At 43.4% G+C, this 22653-nt stretch overlaps 1 protein-coding gene across 1 annotated transcript in view; it reads left to right on the top strand.

The window, feature by feature from the left end:
* LOC122787905 (ADAMTS-like protein 5) overlaps window positions 1–22653 on the top strand; it is a 280019-nt gene that overhangs the window by 227937 nt on the left and 29429 nt on the right. The gene's annotated exons all lie outside the window — the stretch shown is intronic.

Below are 22653 nucleotides of genomic sequence, written 5' to 3'. Positions count from 1 at the left end.
TATAGTCACTTTATCACTGCAAGCACTTATGGGCAACTTACAGGATCACCATTTCAGTAATGTTCATAGATGACAGGTATGAGAAGAACCCATAGACCTAGCAGAAACCCATAGAGGCACAGTGAGGGCATATATATTTCACACAAAAGGCATCACAACTAGGAATCAAACCACACTTACATCAATGTGTGTACTTTATAGCAGTTTTTGCTAGGTCATAATTCATCATGAACTATTCATCAGGAACCTGATGCAGCATTCTGGCTTGTCAAGTCTTAACACAGGTAAGATAAGTCTTGCCTTCCCTCACCTTTAGGATACATAGTAGCATTTGGATGATGTGCTTGGATGCAATCTTGGCTAGCTTGAAGACTAGCTTAGTGGAACCTGAGCCACTTGAATCAGTGAGTTTTCTCCATTTGAAATAATTCCAACAGCAAATTGTTTTTTAAAAACTCTTAAAAGTACTGCAACAGTAGTGTTTGAGCACAGAAGTAACAGGACTCAAACACTGTTAACAAAATAGCACCAACAGCAGCATTTGAGCTCTGATTTTATCTTCTTATTTTATTTACTTCCTTTTTTATTTTTTTAATACATTGGAAGGCACTACTGCTAGCTTTTCAGAGGTAAAGCCACAGAAAACTGCGGCTATATATTTGTTTCTCCCAGCATCCTCCTAGATTACCTCTGATTACCTTTTTGGGTATTGGGTCATGGGTCAAAAGCTGTTTGAATACTGGCAGGTAAGCTTTCACTATTTTGTCTGTATACCTGCTTGAAGTTTATTTTTGTGTTCCTACACCGATTCAACCAAAGTAATTAACAAGATATTAGATTCAGGACACAGAGGTCAGTTGGCTATTCACTATTTTCAACTAATATCCCTGGCAAACAATATTGAATGCCATCAATTCATCAAAAAAACTTTTTTAATAAGAAGAAACTGTTAATAACCATGCTGTGAGCTCCTTAGTTGAAGTTACTTGTCAAGTGTTCCACATTTTGCCCTTTTGTGACACGTTATGAAAGGCAGTGTTAGACATTTTGTAGATTGTTGAGCTCTTCCTCATAAAATCTGTGTGTCTCTTTTTTTTCTTTTGGTAAATCAAGGAGGATTATAATCACTAACTAATGAGAATATATATTTCAGACTTCATATCCTTTTAGAAAATGCATGCTAATGCAAGTACTTATTCTAGGTATTATCACAGTCAGATGAGGTGCACTCAACAAAGAGGTTGTAACTTCTGGGAATGGGCAGTGGCTGTTTTTGGATGAAAACTTATCCTCTTGTCATTTGCTGTTTTACCCATCAGGCTGTGCAGGACAAGGTGGATTTATCTGAAATAAGTTGGAATACTTGTTTCTGCTGCTGTTGTGAAACTGAAACATAGCTGATAGCTGTCAGTTGTCCCTGATTTTGCCTCATGTTTTTCTTTCCGTTCCTCATAAAAGTTATGTTTTTCTGGCAAATCAATGAGGATTACATTCTCTAACTAATGGCAGACATTCAATTTCCAGACTTAATATCCGTCAGGAAATGCATGCTATTAAAAAAACAGTTATTCTAGTAACTTTCTAAGTATATGAGCGATATTTAAAATATGCCCTAGATTTGGGCCTTTGACCCTAATTTTCCCCCTTAGGTATGTGCCAAAAGGTTGAGAGGAATTTTTTATTACAAGCAGATGAGGTGTGCACAGCAAAGTGGTTATAATGATTGATGGATGTTCTCATATAGTGAATGTAATGTGCACTGTTTTGTCATTTGATCAGTTTAAACAGTCTGGCTTTGCAGGACTAGTGTGTGTTTGTGCAAAATAAGTATAAATACATGGGCTACTGTGTGTTTGAAATGAAGATTAACCACATTAATATGTCTATACATATATATTTTTATTTTTACTGAAACCAGTAATCTGAGCTGTACACAGTGTGTGTGTGTGTGTGTGTGTGTGTGTGTGTCAAACCTCCCAACCATACCGAATTACTCGGTATTTACCGAGTTTTGGGGTCCCAAATGAAGGGTGCGATTCCCGATTGGCAGCCCTTCAATTCCGATTTTGCTTTATTATTTTTTTTTAAAATTGCGGCTGTCGGGGCTGGCGTCAGTCATGCGTGTGATGCGCGTCAGTGCTCAGGAACTACCAACCAGTCGAATTGAGCTCAAGAGCTCACGTCATTATTCCGACTGTCTGCGACTCTTAGCGGGAAATTGGCAGCAGCAAAGCGGGCAACCCTAATGGATATGGATTATGGCAGTAATGTTTGTTTTATTTTTTTACGAACTGGCTGCAAGCGGGAACAAGGAATACAGGCATCAACAAAGTCGCAGCAGTACTATCGGTTCGGGGTTCGGTTTGGTTTGATATTTCCAAGCGGTAAACAGGCAGCGCGAGCGGGTAAACGTGCAACGGATAAAGCACCCGGTTAATTAGGTAAGAAACTTGACATAATAATGTTCCTACTATTATGAGGACATTGGAGGTTTAAGACTACATTTAAAAAGCTTCTCTCTTAGATTTTAGGCTTGCAGTGGATGCTATTTATCACAGTTGCAAACAAAAATGTTCATGTTTAATAATTCTTAAGAATCATTATGCTTACTACATTTCCTAATTAAGTTTTACATAGATCGTCAGTGTTTCCCTTACAGAAGCTTGTTTCAAGGGATTACACATGCTTTTTGTACAACATACTGTGCTACAAAGCTTGTTTAGGATAAGATAGCACTATTATTGCATTTTGATTCATTTATTTTTATGCCACATATTTTGAACATAATTCTCACATATAATTCAGGAAAAGATACAACATTGACTCCTCTGGGGGCCAGCTTCAATGTGATTTGTATTAAGGTATAATTCAGACTATTATGATGTAAACATAAAATACATTTTAAGAATACAGATATAGTCTATACAGATAGACAGAAAGATAAAACATACACACACATATATGTGTATGTATGTGTGTGTTTCTGTATCAGATAATCAAACTCACTAGTGTTTGAATACAAAGTAAGTGAACAATAGTGACCGAAACACAACTGCTCACATAAATAAATAAGTAAACAAAATACTTTACTTTTGACTAGTGGCTTCTGCAGAGGGGCAAGTCCCTCCTCCTACTTGTATGTTTATAAATACATACATGTGTGTGTGTGTGTATGTGTATATATATATATATATATATATATATATATATATATATATATATATATATATATATATATATATTGTGTGGTTGTGAAGTAGACTTTTATGATGGAAATGTTCTGAATTGGGCAGTTTTGTCATTATTGGTTCATGAATTTTGTTTCATTGCCTACTGGAAAAATGTTCAAACAAATTTAAAATGCGTTCTGTCTAACAAGTGTGCTGTATGAACATGTGTATGTGTCTTGTTTTGTGTGCACTGCAAGGGGCCAATGATTTGAAAATAGCCCAAAGGTAATCTTTATCCACCACTGGCCAGATGCATTTTCTTTGAATGTGGTGTGGGTTTCAATGCTGTTTCAATGAATGTGAGTTTCAAGGGCAGAAAAGTTTTAATGCTAAGTCTATTTTCTTTGTGAGACACTATTGCTTTGTTTAGCAGATATCTATTAAGTAATCTGTGAAGGCTGTTGGCCGAGGCGCTAGAGAAGTTGGACTGTTTATTAAATTTTAGAAAGTTGAGCTGTTACTCACTGGTGTTTTTTCTTTGGTCGTTGTTACAATTCAAGATATCTGTTAGTGTTTGTGCATTGTGCTATAAAATGTAAACATAAAATCCAAATCATTGTAGAAGTAAAGCAGTATGCATATGCACACATTAGTGTTTATGGTAAATGGGACAAAATAGCCAGGTATTGGGACACTGGAATGGTTGCAGGGGGATTCTGGTGTCATATTTTCATTGTCTATTCTTCAGTTTTCATTTGAAAGTTGGCATCCCAAAATTCCACTGGAGTGGGCGGGGTTACATAATTACGTATGCAAATTCTATGTTAATCAGCGTACAGATTTGTACCTTTTTTTCATGGGCCTTGTCCAGATTTTTGATGTTTCCAGGTTGAGAGGTATGGTGTGTGTGTGTGTGTGTGTGTGTGTGTGTGTGTGTGTGTGTGTGTGTGTGTGTTTTGGGGGTTGGGAGTTGGCATTGTGGTCAAGTTATTTACCTGAAAGACACAAGGTGCAGGGTTTGATTCTCATTTTCCTCACTGTTTAGTTATTGGCTAGGATTAAGTAGTTTGTAGACTGATTGCATAGTATTTACCTTTGACCCTATGAGGCTATAATTGCCAAGTTTGGGTGCTCTCTTTGGATAGGAATAGCTGAAACTGATGTTCTGTATTGCATTAAAAGGAGATTGGGTTCGGTTGATTGTTCCACCCCCCCCCCCAACACTTACTTTTTGTCCTCCCTACTGTACACAAGAGACTCAGACAAATGCTACACATACCTCTCAGCTGTCCAGATTTTTACAGGATGTCCAGATTTTTGCCTCATACATTTGGTCTGTTTCTCCAAAAATTGTGGTTTTATGGCAAATCAGTGTGGACTGAAGTTAGAAAATGACAGAAATTTGAGTTTTAGACTTCATATGCTAATGCAAAACCTGTTATTCTGTCAACTTTCTACGTTTGTAAGAGCAATATTTAAAAATGTTCCCTATTTTTGAGCCTTTGCCCCCCCCCCCCCCATTAATCATGACTTTGTCCAGAGTTCTTGCTTCCTGAGGTTGAGAGGTATGATGCTACATGCAGCTGCACACATGCATAGCCTTTACTCTAACCCTAATGTAGAAACACTTAATACACACACTCCCACCTGCAATGTTAAAATGTAATAAACTTCCAAACCCACACTCATCTTACTTACATACACTTCATCTTCCTTTTTTTCAACTTCTGCAACATTTGAAGACATAAACGCATGACATATTTCTCCAGTAATTCACTCTGCTGATAATGTACAGATTCAACAGAGTGAATGGCATCCATGTATGTGTGTGTGTTGACATTTGATTACTGGGAAAGTACAACTGGGTAGGTGCCCATTTTTAGTGGAAGCCTAGGTAGAAAAGCTCCAAAGTATTACAAAAACATCTGAAGAACAATAATTTTACAATCTTCAAAAATACAAAAACATCTGCAGTTTAAATAATTAAACAAAATTAGACATAATGTGAAGCATTGGTTAAAATGGCTAGAAAGGTGCTTGGTGTGACATCTGGAAAGAGGAAGGAGGACGAGGAGACATGGTGGTGGAGTGAAGAAGTACAGGAGAGTATACAGAGAAAGAGGGTGGCGAAGAAGATGTGGGATTGTCAAAGAGATGAAGAAAGTAGACAAGAGTATAAGGAGATGAGGTGCATGACAAAGAGAGAGGTGGTGAAGGCTAAGGATAAGGCGTATGAAGAGTTGTATAAAAGGTTGGACACTAAGGTGGGAGAAAAGGACCTGTACCTATTGGCTAGACAGAGGGACCGAGCTAGTAAAGATGTGCAGCAGGTAAGGGTGATAAAGGATAATGAGGGAAATGTATTCACAAGCGAGGAGAGTGTGTTGAGCAGATGGAAAGAGTACTTTGAGGGGTTGATGAATGAAGAGAATGAGAGGGAGAGAAGGTTGGATGATGTGCCGATAGTAAATCATGAAGTGCAGTGGATTAGCAAGGAGGAAGTAAGGATAGCTATGAAGAGGATGAAGAATGGAAAGGCTGTTGGTCCAGAAGACATACCTTTGGAAGCATGGAGGTGTTTAGGAGAAATGGCAGTGGAGTTTTTAACTAGATTGTTTAATGAAATCTTGGAAAGTGAGAGGATGCCTGAGGAATGGAGAAAAAGTGTTTTGGTACCGATTTTTAACAATAAGGGTGATGTACAGAGCTGTAGTAACTACAGAGGGATTAAACTGATCAGTCACAGCATGAAGTTATGGGAAAGAGTAGTGGAAGCTAGGTTAAGAAGGGAGGTGATGATTAGTGATCAGCAGTATGGTTTCATGCCAGGAAAGAGCACTACAGATGCGATGTTTGCTCTGAGAGTGTTGATGGAGAAGTACAGAGAAGGTCAGAAGGAGTTGCATTGTGTCTTTGTGGATTTAGAGAAAGCATATGACAGGGTGCCTAGAGAGGAGTTGTGGTATTGTATGAGGAAGTTGGGAGTGTCAGAGAAGTATGTAAGAGTGGTACAGGATATGTACGAGGGTAGTGTGATGGCGGTGAGGTCTGCAGTGGGAGTGACGGATGCGTTTAAGGTGGAGGTGGGATTACATCAAGGATCAGCTCTGAGCCCTTTCTTATTTGCAATGGTGATGGACAGGTTGACAGATGAGATCAGACAGAAGTCCCCGTGAACTATGATGTTTGCAGATGACATTGTGATCTGTAGTGAGAGTAGGGAACAGGTGGAGGAGACCCTAGAGAGGTGGAGATATGCTCTAGATAGAAGAGGAATGAAGGTCAGCAGGACTAAGGCAGAATATATGTGTGTGAATGAGAGGGAGGATAGAGGAATGGTGAGGATGCAGGGAGTAGAGGTGGCGAAGGTGGATGAGGTTAAGTACTTGGAATCAACAGTTCAGAGTAATGGTGAGTGTGGAAGAGAGGTGAAGAAGAGAGTACAGGTAGGATGGAGTGGGTGGAGAAGAGTGTCAGGAGTGATTTGTGACAAACGAGTACCAGTAAGAGTGAAAGGGAAGGTCTACAAGAGGGCAGTGAGACCAGCTATGTTATACGGGTTGGAGACAGTGGCATTGACAAAAAGGCAGGAGTCAGAGCTTGACGTGGCAGAGTTGAAGATGGTAAGATTTGCACTGGGTGTGACGAGGATGGACAGGATTAGGAGTAAGTATATTAGAGGCTCAGCCCAGGTTGGAAGGTTTGGAGACAAAGCCAGAGAGGCAAGATTACGTTGGTTTGGACATGTGCTGAGGGGGGATACAGAGTATATTGGGAAAAAGATGCTAAGGATGAAGCTGCCAGGTAACAGGAAAAGAGGGAGGCCTAATATAAGGTTTATGGATGTGGTGAGAGAGGACATGCAGGTGGTTGGTGTGACAGAGCAAGATGCAGAGGACAGAAAGAAATGGAAACAGTTGATCTGCTGTGGCGATCCCTAACGGGAGCAGCCGAAAGAAGAAGAAGAAGTGAAGCATTGGTTAAGAACAGATTCAACTTATATGACATTGATTTAATATTTAGAGAAGTTTTAGCCAGTTTAGAGAAATTAATTTCTCTAAATTGTAGTTTTATTACAAACAGGAATTGCAAAATTAAGTGGGAGAAAAAAACAAGGTTATAGCATATTTTGGCAGAATGTCAGGGGAGAGAAATTGATTGAAGTAAGCAAGTGAGTGAAGAAGGAGAAGTAAGGGATGTAAGTCATGGATAAGTACATGTTCATATTTAGGTATATAATACATCCTAGGGTTGAGTAAGAACAGAGACAGTTTTTGGCTAGGAAGTCTTTCAGAGTGGTTTTAAAGGACTGGATTGAGGGTATTCACCTGATGGATATAGCTGAGGAGTTCCGGGCCTTTGCAACAAGTATGAGTACAGGCCATGTCCAGCAGACTGGATAGGTTAGTAGACAGAGAAACGTGTTTGGTCTTTGGATAGTAATTGCCAAGTGGGAACATAGTTGTGTAGCATGATATTTAGTGATGAACAAGCAGATAGATGCTGGATAAGATTATAAGTGGTAAGAAGCTGTATGTATGTATGTTAGTTGATGGGGTATTTCTAATCAATGTAGGCTTTTTAGTTCTATACAGTGGTGAGTTCTGAAAATAGTTTCTGCTGAAAATTTAGCCACTTTATCATGGCATTGGTCAACTTTTGCTTTTTGTGATACTTGGAGGTTAGTAAGGATGGGAGCGCCATAAAGTAGCGAGGGGAGAAGATAAGTAGTGGCAAGCGTATTCTTAGTTGCATTGCTAAGACAGTTTTTGGGTGTGTAAAGCATCCCTAGTTTTTGTCAACTTTTTTTTATGCAATTTTGTATATGCAGGTCAAATTTAAAATTATCATCCACTGTCATTCCTAATAATTTGCTATGAGAAGTGATTTCAATTGTTACATTATTAAGAGAGAGGACTTTACATTTTATTTTTTAATGAGAGGGATTTGGGGGGAAGGAGAAGTATTTTTTTGGAGGTGGGGGGGTTGAGCATGAGTTTTGAATTACAAAGCCATGTTTTAGTGACTGTGAAAATTCCAATTTTTGTTTTTTTGGAGATGTGCCAGGTTATCTAATGTACGTATGATTGTGAAATCATCTGCATATTGTATTAGGGAGGCCTAGTGTGTGGGTGGGTGTGTGGAGGGTGTTGGTGTTAATGTTAAGAGGATGGGACCGAGGATAGAACCTTGTGGTACACTGGTGGTGTCTGAGAGGCATGGAGAGACAGTGGAGTGCCATTTTACTGACTGATACCTGTTAGACAAGTACCTTTTGAACCACAGGAGGGTGAGCTGAGATAGACCTAGTGAGGACATTTGAAGTAGAGGTTTGGTGTGACAAACTTTTGAAGGATTTAGACAAGTCTAGAAATACAGACAAGTCTAGAAATAACTGGTTTGCCATTATCTCCAGCTTTATGAACAGTATATGTAAAGGCTAGAAGTGCAGTGTTAGTACTATGGGAGGGATGGAAATCATGTTGTGTGGGGAACAGGAGTTCTTCCTGCAGGAGATAATTTAGCAATTATTTTTGAATACAGTTTTCAAGCATTTTGGAGAAGCGGGATAAGATTACTATAGGTTTTAAGGTAGTGATGTCTGTTGAATGTCCTCCTTTGTGCAGAAGGATAATGTGTGATTTTTTCCAGAGAGGGGGAACGTGGGATTCCTGGATTGACCATTTTATAAGGATTGAGATAGGATAGGCAATGCTGTTTGTTGCTATTTTAAGGTGCTCACTTGGAAGACCATCATCTGAAGTAGAGCTTAGAATGAGTTTGTTTTAAGAGTAGTTTTGTACAGGATGTGGGCACAGATTTGAAAGTAAATGTGGTTGTGATGTGATGTGATGTGGCTTTTCTGCAGGGTTAGGATTAGCTTTTGGGGAATCCTTGATTAGGGTTGCTGTATTATCTATGAAACAAAAGTTGAATTATTTTGCTGTTTTGAGTGGTAAGTTATTGGGAGAATGGTTAAGGGTGAAACTTAGGCTGAGGTGTAAAATTTCTTTAATGGCTGACCAGATTTTTTTAGGATTATGGTTACTGCTATTGTGAATGTTGTTAAAGTATAGTTTTTGTCTTCAATTCTTTGCTTTTTCGTACAGTTACAAAACATTCTGAAGTTTTTGAGATATTGTAGTGTTTTATATTCTTACTGTTCCTTCCAAGCATTTTCTCCATCCTGGATTAGCATTTACTATTTTTATGGATAGCCAGATTGCATTATTTGTTTTTAGTCTTTTCCATCTACAGGGTGTTCTTCATGTTAAATGTGCCTGCACTACACATTGACAATATCCTCAGTGAAAACATTCAAGAGCTAGGCATTGTGACAGAGCTCCTGCAGTACTGGAGTCAGGAATGGATGTAGTGACCACAAGCTATTGCACAATGACAATATTCTCAGTGAAAACTTTCAAGAGTTGGAATTGTGGTAGAGCTTCTGTAGTATTGGAGTCAGGGATGGATGTAGTGACCACAGGTTCTGCACTCTGAAGGAAGATGATGACTGAGTGGATGTGTATGTATGCACGTATATGTATATCTATCCATCCATCTATCCACAACCCCTTTTCCCATTTTTGCACATGGGGTTGGGGTGTCACTTCAACAATGACAATCATTTAGAGCCAAGGTTTACACCGTCGGTAGTTCTTGCACACCACACTCACACACGTACTCACACCTATGGCCAGTTTAGATTGTCCAGTCCACTTACTGCATGTCTTTGGAATGTGGGAGGAAAGTGGAGCTCCCAGAGGAAACCCACATGAACACAGGGAGAACATGCTAACTCTGCACAGAAGGAACTCCAGCTGAGAATCGAATCAGGAACCTCTTGCTGTGAGGCAACAATGCTATCCACTGTGTCACTGTGATGTGTGTATATATATATATATATATATATATATATATATATATATATATATATAGATATAGATATATGTGTGTGTATATATATATATATATATATATATATATATATATATATATATATAGATATATCAGAGCTGAATTTAGTCAAATCCATGTTTGGTCTACATCTGTATAGTCAACAAAATTTGGTTGACTACACGGATAGTCGACAGGTGTGTTAGAGCACACAGTTACCTGGGTTGGGAAAAATGTCTTTTCCACAACATTGTGCAATCTTGGAGTTAGTATTTATAATTAGCAAGTTAATTGCTCTGTGTATGTATAGTATCGTGTTGACATTCACACTGCATTATCGACGTTTTGTGGTTGACATTGTAGACATCAGCATTTGTATCTGTCAATAAAATTCATTAGACCTATACACAAAGGGTTATGATCGGGTCTCTGATCATAATCATGTTGTTATGTGTTCAAAACATGGATGCCAAGAAATTCACCTCAAGAGTGAAGCTTGAGAGGTGAATCTTGGCTTCCATGTTGAGAACACATAATAACTGGTGAAGACTGGTGAGACCCAATCATAACTCCTTGTAGTGCCTGGAGTTTTATCTACTTAATGTAATGCCAGTTAAAAAAAAAACAATAAAGTGAAGTGTTTTACTGGCTTTGAAAGCTGGTAAAGCTTTTAGCAAATGGTGTCGCACAGACAGCATGTAAATTTAATTGGATGAAAAGCAAGATGCAGTTTTTAAATACTGCTCTATACAGACTGACATCTTTAAAGTTCCATGGGCAGAATGTAAGGCAAGATATTCAGGGTCATTTCAGAGTGAAGGAACTTCCCTTCTGTGAGACCCAACCGTAACAGTAATTATGGGATGTGTAACAATTGATGTCCTGACTGAAATCATTATTGCAGTATTCCTGACGTATGACTTGTTACCAGTGACGTCTGCCCGGGGTACCATAGCTTTACCTTCCTAACGTCCTATATTTGACACATGATCTCAGCTTGTAAGCATAGGGACATATAGTCAGATGTACGTGCATGTACCTGAGATTATCCCACTGTCATCTCAAACACAGGTCATGCATCTGTCGGACTGATCACGTTTGGTTATTGGTACTGTTGCATCACTTGATCATTTTCTCAGATAAGTGCCCTATTGGGGAGCCTTCCTTTGCCTTTTTTTGCTTAAGCTGTTTTTGTTCAAATTTGTTAAATGTCAGCTAGGATGGGTAAGTGTGAGTGTGGTAGGCAGAAGCAATACTGTCTAGGCCAGGAACACAATCACAAATTTTATTCTGTTGGTCAATTATTTGCTCCCAAAACCCTTAGGTCAAGGCTTTCCTCTCTCAACACCTTTTGAGAAACTCAAGAGTCTTAAACACCTGTTCCAGTCCAAGATGTTGAAATCTGCATCCCCAGATGTCCCTCTCCCTCCTAAGAAGATGCTTAAGTGGCCCAGAATAGATATGCAGTTTAATGTTTCAGACACTGATGTACCTCTTGAGGTTGCAGAACTCGTGGTACGTCAGGTAACCTCTCAGTTGCCCACTGCTGAGACCTTGTTGGAAGCTGGTATGGCTCCTGAGGCCTTGCAGACTGCAAATATGTCCCATGAACCATGACTCATCATTTCACAGCATCCCTCAAATATTAGTTAAGGAAGAGATCCCAGGTAGTAGAAGTTAAGCAGAGTTCTGAACCTCCTTGTTTCATTCAGGCAGATGTCGTCCTCAAAAAAGAAAAAAAAAAAAACAAAAGACTAAACATGTGGCCTGTCCCTCGACAGCTAGAGAAAAGGAGTGGATAGATTTCTCCAAGGGCTTGTTCAAAGCAATGATGACATTGAACCCCCCCCCCCTTTTTAGATCTTCACAATCACAGACTACATTATTCTTCTCAAATACAATCTCCTGAACAAATCTCTTCAGATGAGGAGGACTCCCTGTCTCCAGATTCCCTTATTAAGGAAGCTTCCTTTGGGGAGACTATTCAAAACAAGACAAAACATTTTAAATGGCAATTCTCTCAGATCTCTGATGTATAGATGAGGTACTGCAGCCTCCTGAAAATGGGTACTCCTGCCCCTTCCCCAGTCCCTGCTATTCTTGAGGCCTTCCAAGATGCTTTCCAGTCCACTTCTTATGCGCCTGGCTCTCAGCCACCAGGCTATGATCTAAAATACATGTACTGGAATCCTGCGACAGACCCCTCTGCAGTGTCTCTTGCATCAGATAAGCCCTCTAAGCTCTTACCCAGTGCTAATGCCCTACCTACAGACAAGGATAATAGGGCTATGGATAGGTGGAGAAAGAATGTGTGCATTTTTTCCACCCTTGCTTTTAGGGAAATTAGCTACCGTACTGAAATGACTAAATATTTGATTTCTGTACTTCAGTCCTTGAACAAAGTCATGCTGGACCCTCCAATTTGCAGAATCAAAACAACAAATGCAGAATCTACTTTCCAAGGCTATGCAAATAGCCAGGCACAGCAGTAAGTGCAGTTACAATGCGGATGCTTCTTCTAGGGTAGCAGCCGCTGGGGCTGTCATTTGCAGATATGCATCATTTCATAACCAGCCTGTTCCTGTCGACTTCCCCTTGGACAAAGACCTGCTCTTTGGTCCTCAGGTTACCAGTTTATTCAGAACTCTCCAAGACCAAGGTAAGACTATGAAAGACTGCAGGCAGATTCTAATCTCCTCAGTTCCTGTTACCATAGAAACTACCCTACATCCTTCATCAGAAGGGACCTTAGGGCAATTTACAAACTGAGAAACCTTCAGTCCTCATAGGAAACCGCTATCTTGGAGGCTTCCCTCTGGAAATAAAATTCTGTGACTACCTTTGCAGCACCCCTTCCCTTTTTCTCAGTCTCATAACTTCTCTTTCCAAAAGACTGTCAGATGTTCTTCTTGTTTCACTCTTGCAGTCATCACTTGTGGGTTATCCCTGCTGGGTAGCCCTCGACAGGCATGAATACCAGTAAAGATTGTCCCTCCTGCGTCAGCTGTAGGTCATTAGTGGTATAAAGCAGGGCAGCTGACGCCATTATATCAGTCTTTCTTGACATGGAATTCAAAGCAGAAGCAGTTTGTGTGTGCGTCAGTCGGCCACTGCCAGAGTGAAGTAGAAAACGACTAAAGCTAAGTACCCCATTGGGGATCTTTTTCTTGCACTAACTGATGTCCAAAAAAGTAAATAATACCAGACTGAGACTTCCGTGACCTGTGTGTAACCTGTTTAAGCCCAGACCACGACTTCCCCAGATGTCAGTTCTGCACTCTTTTTAATGCTAGGACCATCCACCATAGAGCAGAGTTTGTAGCTAGACATTTCAAAAACAGTCCTTTGCAGTATGAAATGGCTTCCATCGATCAGCATACAGTGGATATCCCCAAAAAGAGAAAAGATAAAGAAAAGGACAGACCAGAAAAAGTTAGGCCTTCAGATGACTCTACCCTGATGTCAGCCACCAGCACAGCGGAATTCATTGCCTACGCAGCCCCTGATGCCCAATGCTATACCGCCGCAGGTCTCTACCGAGACCCATTCGGAGTCCGGTATGCCGCCGGATCAGACGAAATCTGCCGAGTTTTCTTTTGTCAGCCTCACGGTTGGGTCCGGAGCCACTCTGTAGGGACTGGCTTCTGAGGAGGCTTTTCGATTAATCAGTGCCAGATAAAGACCACCGGCCACGCTGCCGGCCACAGCCGCACCCAGCCCCATTGAAGCACTGAGGCCTAAAAGCAAGACCACTCCCAGAAAAACAGCTCCTAGTCACCGTCTTCCTCAAGCTCAACCTGCTCAGTCACAACAGCTTCTTAAGATAGCTAAGGATCTAATTACACTTAGAGGTAACCAGACTACCCCAGCCAAAAGGAAAAGGGAACTTTCCCCAGAGATTCTCTCAGAACCTGACACTGAAGAATCAGACTTTTTGGATTGAAACTATGAACAGCAGCCCCTTACCACCTTTGAGGATTCTGATGCAGAAGAATCCATTCCATCTGCATCCCCCCCGAGGACCTATCTTTTGGAGAGAACTTACACACCCTTAGGGAACACTTCCACTGGGAAGCTCAGGACTACCCCCAGTCTAAGAAGAGGCTAAGAGAGTTTCTGGACCTTCCCCAGCACAAACCCTTAGCCATTCTTCCCATTTTGGATGTAGTGGAGGATGTCTTTATGGAGTCTAGCCTCACAGCTGATGCCCTGCCTCCTGCACCTAGAAAGTCAGATAAGTACAACAGGGTGCCAGACACCCACAAGTACTTATTCAAAAATCCTGCAGCAGACCCAGAGGTCATCACCCAGGGACCCAAAGGGGCTAAGGCCAGTTCCTCCAAAACCCTATTCCTTCTGATAAGGATAGCAGAGCCCTAGACAGATGGGGTAAAAAAGTATACACCTCCTCTACCTTAGCTATTAGAGCTCTTAACTGCCAGTTCCATATTTTAAAATATCAGCAACATACCGTGGAACTATTAAAGCAGAAAATTTCCTCCTTGCCAGACAGTTCAACTTCCAGAAAGCTAGGGGAACTCTTACACTCCAGCTCCTAAGTGGCAAAGCATTCCCTCCACTGTGGATACAATGCTGTAGAAGCCTCTAGCAGGGCTGATGTTGCGGGGTCAGTCATTAGGAGACATGCATGGCTGAAAGTGCAACCTCTGCCTGATCATGTTAAATCCAAGCTCCTAGATGCCCCCCTAAATAAGGACCACTTGTTTGGATGTAAGGAAGAGGAGGTGATCAAAAAAGTGGAGGATAAGGCCAGATCAATGCAGACAGTAAAAGATTTCCTCCAGGTCCACCCTCCCAGATTCAGCAGGAACTTTCGCACCAAACACTGGTCCTTTCCTTCCCAGTCCAGGCCTGTGCAAAGGAAGGACGCAGGGACAGACCCCCCCCCCCTCTGCAGCAACTACAAGGATAGCAGAGGCCCAGATGATGGACCTCTACAACCTTCAGGGCAGGGAGTTCTAAGTCCACTCCCCTACCCTAAGGACTTGCAATGACTCTTCCTTCCCCCTCTGCCCCCCGAGGTTAGGAGGAAGGCTATCCCTTTTCAAAGATAACTGGCAATCCATCACAAAGGATCAGTGGGTACTAAAAATCATTTTCCAAGGATACAGACTCTCCTTCAAAGAGAGCCCAGTCTTAACAGGGTACCCAGACATACCAACAAATCAGCGGGCAGAGGCCCTCTCTGTGCTTAAGGAGCAGTGGAGCCTGCACCCCAGGAACAAGCCGGAAAAGGGTTTTATTCAAGATTCTTCCTGGTAGCCAGGAAAGAGGGCACTTGGTGTCCTATTCTGGATCTTTTCATACTAAACCTTTCCCTGCAAATGCCAAAATTCAAAATTATTACACTCCAAAAACTCTTACCCATGCTGACCTAAAGGATGCCTACCTCCATATCCCTTTAAGGGAGACTTGCAGAAGGTTCCTTTGCTTCAGGGCAAACTCACTCTGCCCTTTGGCTTATCTACTGCTCTCAGGGTTTTCACCAAGTGCCTGGCCCCTGTCATTGCCTTCTAAAGGCAGAAAAACATTCAGCTTTACCCCTATCTGGATGACTGTCTCATCCAGGCAGACAGCAGGGAAAAGCTCCTGCAAGACCTCAACTTTGTCCAAACCCTCTTTACCTCTCTGGGATTTACCATCAACAAGGAAAATTCCCAATCTGATGTTAATCTTCTTTCCAATCATCACTGATGGGTTTGGTTCCGAGCTCCTCAGAACCGTGTCAGCCTAATAGCAAGCTTGCATACACCAAAAACTCTAGAGTTAAGCCGCTACCCACAATGCCCTTCTCCCTGTTACCTCAGATTTCATTTGCCGCGTAGCCATATGCGTTTCACCGAGCTCTCAAGCTAATTGTTATTTTTCTTGATACTTTTTGTAATTTTGGATATTTATCCCTTATTTAGTCACATTCTAAATTTTTTCCCTTCTATTTCACTCGTTTTGCTGTTATTGTAACTTTCCTAACTAGCTCTACCCATAGGGTAATTCTTTTTACCATCGTTGGTACACCCTCTCGTTACTCTTGTGGTATCGCTTGATACCATCGCTGGTATCGTCTTTCCTTTTCTTCTTCCTTTTCGTGCCTTTTTAGGTGTTTAATATTCTTGTTAACTTGTGAGTAGTGTGTGTGTGTGTGTGTGTGTGTGTGTGTGTGTGTGTGTGTATGTGTGTGTATGTGTGTGTGTGTGTGTGTGTGTGTGTGTGTGTGTGTGTGTGTGTGTGTGTGTGTGTGTGTGGAAATCTCTGATAAGAAAGGGACTTCGGGGTTTAAACATTGCACCTCTTGCAATGGTAAACTCCCAAACAGCAAGACTCACAATGACTGTGTTTATTGTCTGGGGTTTCTCACCTCTCTGTTAAACCCCCTTGTCAAATTTGCTAAAGTTTCATTCAGCAGATGTTGAATGAAAGGAAAAATAAATTGATTTTGAAAGGCCTTCTCACTTCTCCTTTCTCAGAGGCCCTTTCTGTGTTGGAGGTCTCAACTCCTCCAATAAAGGACAAGAAATGACCCCATTGTGATCCCTCTTCACCGGCTGGTGATAGGAGTAAGACTCATAAACATAAGGCCAAAAAACTTCCTCGGAGCATAGACTTGCCACTTCGGCTCCAACTACTACTACTGCTCTAAGCTCTGCTCTGATTACTACTATGACTCAAGTCATGGACATTAGTGGATTCTCAGCGTCGGCGGCACCGTCTGCTACAGCACCGACCTTGCCTTTCACTTCAGCTATGGCACCGACCTTGCCTTCGACTACAGCTACGGCACCAACTTTGCATTTGACCACACCAAAAACTGTCCATACAATTCCTTTGGAACCAATGACATTGACTCCGAGCGCCTCTTCGGCACCGAGCCCTTTTACTACTCCACTGATTCCTTTGCTACCTGTCTCCAAATTAGAGACTACGATGCCACTAGCTCAGACACCATGAACGAGATTCTCCCTTTCCTTGGATCCATTCCTGGGTCAAATGTACAGTCCCTTTTTGGACTGACCCAACTCCCCTTCAGGAGTGTCCACGAGGTCCACCAGGAGTCTATCCGAACTTGATGTGGTGCGCCTGTTGGATCAGCTGTTGACAGCCAGAGGGATACCAAATGTTCCTAAGACTCATCCCCCTCTGGAACTTGGGTCTATCTCTCCCAGGACTCCGACATATACTCCTCCTTCGGACCCGTCAATTCTGATGCACATTGCTCCGACGTCCTTTGCGGAACCTTGTTTCTCGGCACCAACAGTGACTGTCACTGAGGCTTCGAGGCAACCCCTTTGGTTTTCAGTTCCGACGGAACTGTCCCATCCTCAGACTCATGGTTGGGGGACAGAGTCCTTGGTCCAGGGCACAGTTCCAAGTGTTTTATTGGTTCTGCCCTTGGATCCGGGGATAACATCTGCCCCGATCCTGCTTGAGGCTTCATCCTTGGGAGCGGGTCTGTCGGAGCGGGGTGTGACCCCGGTTCCGGCCTGCTTTTCGGGTGATAGAGAGGGTGCTTGCTTCGGGAAGCACTCTTCCGATGTTGGAACTTCACCCTGCTCCCTCTGAGCTACAGCTACCATGAGCCACCTCCCTGGGATGCTAGGAGGAGAAGCCGCAGGAAACCCCAGTTTGGGGTACCCATCTTTCCGAGTCTTCCTCAGATATTCCCACTGAAGAACCTCCTTGGAAGAAGGCATGTAAGAGGAAGCACGTAGACTCTCCTGAAGAGTCTTTGACAGAAGACACAGACTACGATGATGGGGAGGGGTCCCTACGGTCACCCCCAGATGATGTCTCCTTCGGAGACATCCTGGAAATATTAAAACAGAGGGATGGCTGGAAGCCCTCCAACCCTTCCTCGGAGGAATCCGTGTTCCTGCAGGCTTTTCACTCCCAGCCTTCTACCTCTTGGGTGACCCCACCTGCCGATGAGTTAATCCAGCTCATGGTGCAGCGTGCTTGGCAGAACCCAGACTCTATTGAGGCCATTCCCCGGAGACCTGATAAGATTCGTTCTCCCTGGAAGAGCATCCACACTGGTCCAGAGGTTTGCCAGTTGACGCTATGGTGTCGGCCACTAAAAAGGATCTAGCGGAAGAAAGTCCTGCTGTTCACCCAGCCAACAGGGAGTCCCGGGCTGTGGACAGGTTGGGAAAGCAAGTCTTTACTTCAGCAACCTTTGCTGTTAGGTCCCTGAACTACTTGGCACATTTCACGAGGCTCCAAAGAGATTTGTTTACCAAACTTTCTGGATCCCTCCCGGGTCAAGTATCTGATGAGGCACAGGACAAGGTTGCCTCTCAACTTGCCACCCTTGAATCTATTTCCAATTCATCCATGAGGCTGCTCTCCCATGCAACAAAAGGGGAGGCTAGAGCTGTGGGTACAGGCATAGTCATGAGGCGTCACGCCTGGATGTGGACTCCTTAAAGTCCTCCTTTTTGAACACCCCTATTGAACCATCTTCCTTATTTGGTTCTAAAGTGAAGGACATGCTGGCCAGGTGTGAGCAAGACAGAAAGACTCTGTCTGCCATTAGCCTACATTTTTCCAAGCCTCCTCATTCTTTTTCCAGGAACCAGAGGAGTGGGAAAATCTGGCACAAGAAATCTCAGGGTCCTTTCCATAATGCATGTGGTGAGGATTCCCTCAGAGACAGAGGGTGTTCCAGTGGTGTAAGATGCCCCTTTAGGGGCAGAGAGGGTCCCCAAAAGCAAGACTCCAGGGATTCCTTCTCTGGGCAGTCTTATCAACACTCCTGAAGCATTGCCCGATTGCTTTCCTCTGGTAGCAGTCGGGGCTCATTTTTCTCTGCACCAAACTGCCTGGTGCTCTTTTACAAATGATCGATGGGTGCAGAGAATAATCTCCAGAGGCTACTACATCCCTCTAACCTCCCGCCCAAAACCTACAAAGAACCTTCCCGATGTTCCACCCAATCAAAGGGAAGAAGCGGCTTCAGAGATAAGAAAGCTGTGTCAAAAAAGAGTCATCCAACCAGTCCCTCCAGACCAATGCGGATCCGGGTTTTACTCAAGATTCTTTTTAGTGCCAAAAAAGACCAGGGACTAGAGACCCATTCTGGATCTCAGCCATTTAAACCAATCAGTTGTACAAACCAAGTTCCGCATGGTCACTATTCAATCCATTCTCCCATCTTTAAGGGAGGATGTTTGGATGTGCTCAGTAGATGTCCAGGATGCATATTAGAGCATCAAAATGGACAAATGCTCCAGGAGTCTCCCTCGCTTATGGCTAGGAGCCAGTCATTACCAGTTCTGAGCCCTGCCATCCTGTCTCTCGACGGCCCCCAGAGTGTTCAAGAAATGTCTAGCAGTGGTGACAGCTCATCTGAGACTTCAAGGATTCCAGGTGTTTCCATATTTAGACGATTGGCTCCTCTCCGCCCCCACCAAGCGTCTTCTGACTATGGCCCTCTGATACACCCTTTCACTAGTGGAGTCCCTAGGCATCATTGTACACTGGGAGAAATCCAACTTAGAACCTACCCAACAGTTGGAATTTATAGGGGCAGTTTTCGATACCCGATCCTGCCTGGTATCTCTGCGGGCTCACAGACTTTAAAGGTTAAGATCGCAAGTGCATGTGATACTCTTGTCAAAAAAAGGTATCAGCAAGGGAAGTTCTCCAGGCTCTGGGGTCCATGGCTGCAGCCGTTCCAATAGTTCTTCTGGCAAGGTTACACATGAGACTGTTACAATGACTCCTATTGTGCCAGTGGTTTGCAAATAATCATCCCTTAAACTCACAGGTGCTCATAACCAACTCTTGCAAGCAAGATCTCCTCTGGTGGACGAGGCCAGATGCAGAACTTTGGTGTCACCCCTTTCAGACCCCTCAACCCAATGCCACTGTGACCATGAACGCTTCCCTGATAGGGTGGGGGGGCCATTTTCAGGGAAAGACAGTCCAAGGCATGTGGTCGAGCTTAGAGGTCAACCTGCATATCAGTGTTCTGGAGTTGAGTGGTGCTGTTAGCATTGCATGCATTACATCTGCTTCTTCCCCCTGGAACGAATGCAGTTCAGTCAGACAATATGTCAGTAGTCTGGTACATCAACAAGCAAGGAGGAATCAAAGCCTACCTCTTATGTTGAGAGGGGAGCCCTCCTGGACACGTCCACCCAAAGAGCCTTACTCTCTCCAGAAAAACAAAGTTTCCTGCCCCAATACTTCTCCCAGTTGGCTCACAGAACACACCTCACAGCAAGGAAGTTCCTTCAAGCTCTGGGGTTCATGACATCCTGCATCCTGTTGGTGCCCTTGGCCACACTATACATGAGAAAACTGCAATGGTACCTAAAAAACCTATAGTGCCAACATTCTCAGTCTCTGGAGTTACAACTGCCCCTGATTCCCTGCTTAAGAGAGGAACTCTTATGGTGGACAGAAGTCTGCACCCTGAACTAGGACCTACCTTTTCTAATTCTTCCCCATGGCCACACCATCACAACAGATGCCTCAGACAAAGCCTGGGGATCACACTTAGGAGACATGTGCACCCAAGGCATTTGGGACCTCAGGGACCTAGACCTACACATCAACCTGAAGGAAATGATGGCAGTACTCGGGGCTATCACTGCCTTCAAGAGCCACCTGAAACCAGGGGTGCTCCTCATCAAAACAGACAATACCACAGTCATGTGGTACATCAGCAAGCAGGGGGAACACACTCCTGCCCACTTTGTCATCTAGCCATGCATCTCTGGCAGACTGCCTTGATGATGGGCCTTCATCTGATAGCCCAGTACATCGCAGGGGAGCACAATACTCTAGCAGACCACCTTAGCAAAAGTGTCCTGAACCCCCACAAATGGCATCTTTGGAGGGAAACCTTCCTCTGCATCACTCAAACTTGGGGGACCCCAGAGGTAGACCTCTTCGCATCCATAGAGAACAGGCAGTTGGACCAGTTCTGCGCCAGGGAGTTCCACCCAGAAGCCTGGAAGGTGGACACTCTCTCCTTCCACTGGAGCAACCTGTTTGTCTATGCCTTCTCCCTCTTGCCAATGATCCCAAGGGTACTGCTAAAGATCAGGAAGGAAGGGACAAGAGCTATACTAATTGCTCTAAATTGGCCTAGGCAAAATTGGTACCCCTTGCTGCTCAGCCTGACCAAGGAGCCGCCCAGGAACCTGCCTTTCACAGAAGGACTTTTAACTGAAGAAAAAGGGTCAGTATTGCATCCCAATCTGCAAACATTCAGCCTATCCACATAGCTTATACCCCAAAGGCAGATACCAACCCACTGTTGAGCAAGCAGGTCCCGGATATAATTAAGGAGGCCAGGAGGCCCAGCTTCTCTCTGACTTTAGACTACCTGGCAGAGCTAGCGCAAAAAGGATTATCTTACTCTTCCATCAAAATTCACGCCTCCGCTATCTCTGCCCATTCCCATTCAGAGCAGCCTTTGTTCTCCCACCCCCTGCTAAAACAATTCCTTAGAGGAGGTATCGCACATCAGGCCACCTAGGAGGCCACCCACCCCTGCCTGGGACCAGAACTATGTATTGGAAAAATTAACCTTACCTCCCTTTGAACCAGCTGCCTCAGCAGAACTAAAACACCTCTCTTGGAATACCACCTTCCTGCTGGCCATAACCTCAGCTAGGAGGGTTTCTGAGTTGCAGGCACTCATGGCTATTGAACCCTTTATTATCTTCCATGCAGACAGGGTGTGTCTTAGAACTAACCCCTCTTTTATGCCTAAGGTGGTGTCTGGCGTAACATTGAATCAGGCTATACATCTTCCATCCTTCTTTCCTAACCCTCAGAACAGGGGAGAAAGAATCCTTCATTCACTGGATATGCACAGACAACTTAGATACTATCTGGATAGAACCAAGTTTCTCAGAAAGACTGACCAGATCCTGGTCAGCTTGCCCCAGGGGCAGAGGGGAAACCTATTTCCAAGCAGACTATTTCTAAATGGATATCCAACTGTATCCAATTCTGCTACCACTTCCATTGAAAAATTCCTCCCAAGCCTGTCCAAAGCCATTCCAATAGGGTAGCATATACTTCCACTGCTTTCCTTAGGGGGGTCCCTACCAAGGACATCCTAGAAGCTGCCACTTGGACTTCCATCCACACCTTCACCAAACACTACATATTGCCTCTTTTCTCCAAATCCCAGGCAGGCTTTGCCTCTGCAGTCCTCCAGGGCATGCTAGGTCCTTCTTAGAGCAGTGCAAGCCTGTTCTTTTATTCCTTCCCTTCTACCATCCACACTACTTTCAGCTTTGGGAATCTTCACATAAGTGATGATTGCAACAGTGAAACACGAAGAACATAGTACAGTTCTGTACACTTACCATAAATGTAGATGTTTGAGTGTATTCACTGTTGCAGTCATGTTTTAACTCCCTCCTTCCCCCTCTATTTCTTTCTCAGTTTCCTTCACACCTATCTATAGCTATGGGCATCCCCCAGGTTGGCCTTCCTCCGGCCTTCTGGGCAGGGCTCCTATAGGTTGGGGCAAGAAAAACTGATGTAATGGCGTTGGCTGCCCTGCTTTATACCACTGACGACCTGACATCAGTCCCTGGTGACC

This window comes from Protopterus annectens, chromosome 13.part0 (genome assembly GCF_019279795.1).
Source record: "Protopterus annectens isolate FY-2018-M chromosome 13.part0, PAN1.0, whole genome shotgun sequence".
Classification (NCBI taxonomy): Eukaryota; Metazoa; Chordata; order Ceratodontiformes; family Protopteridae; genus Protopterus; species Protopterus annectens.
Note: the sequence above shows the minus strand (reverse complement) of the source record. Positions and strands in the feature narration are given on the sequence as shown.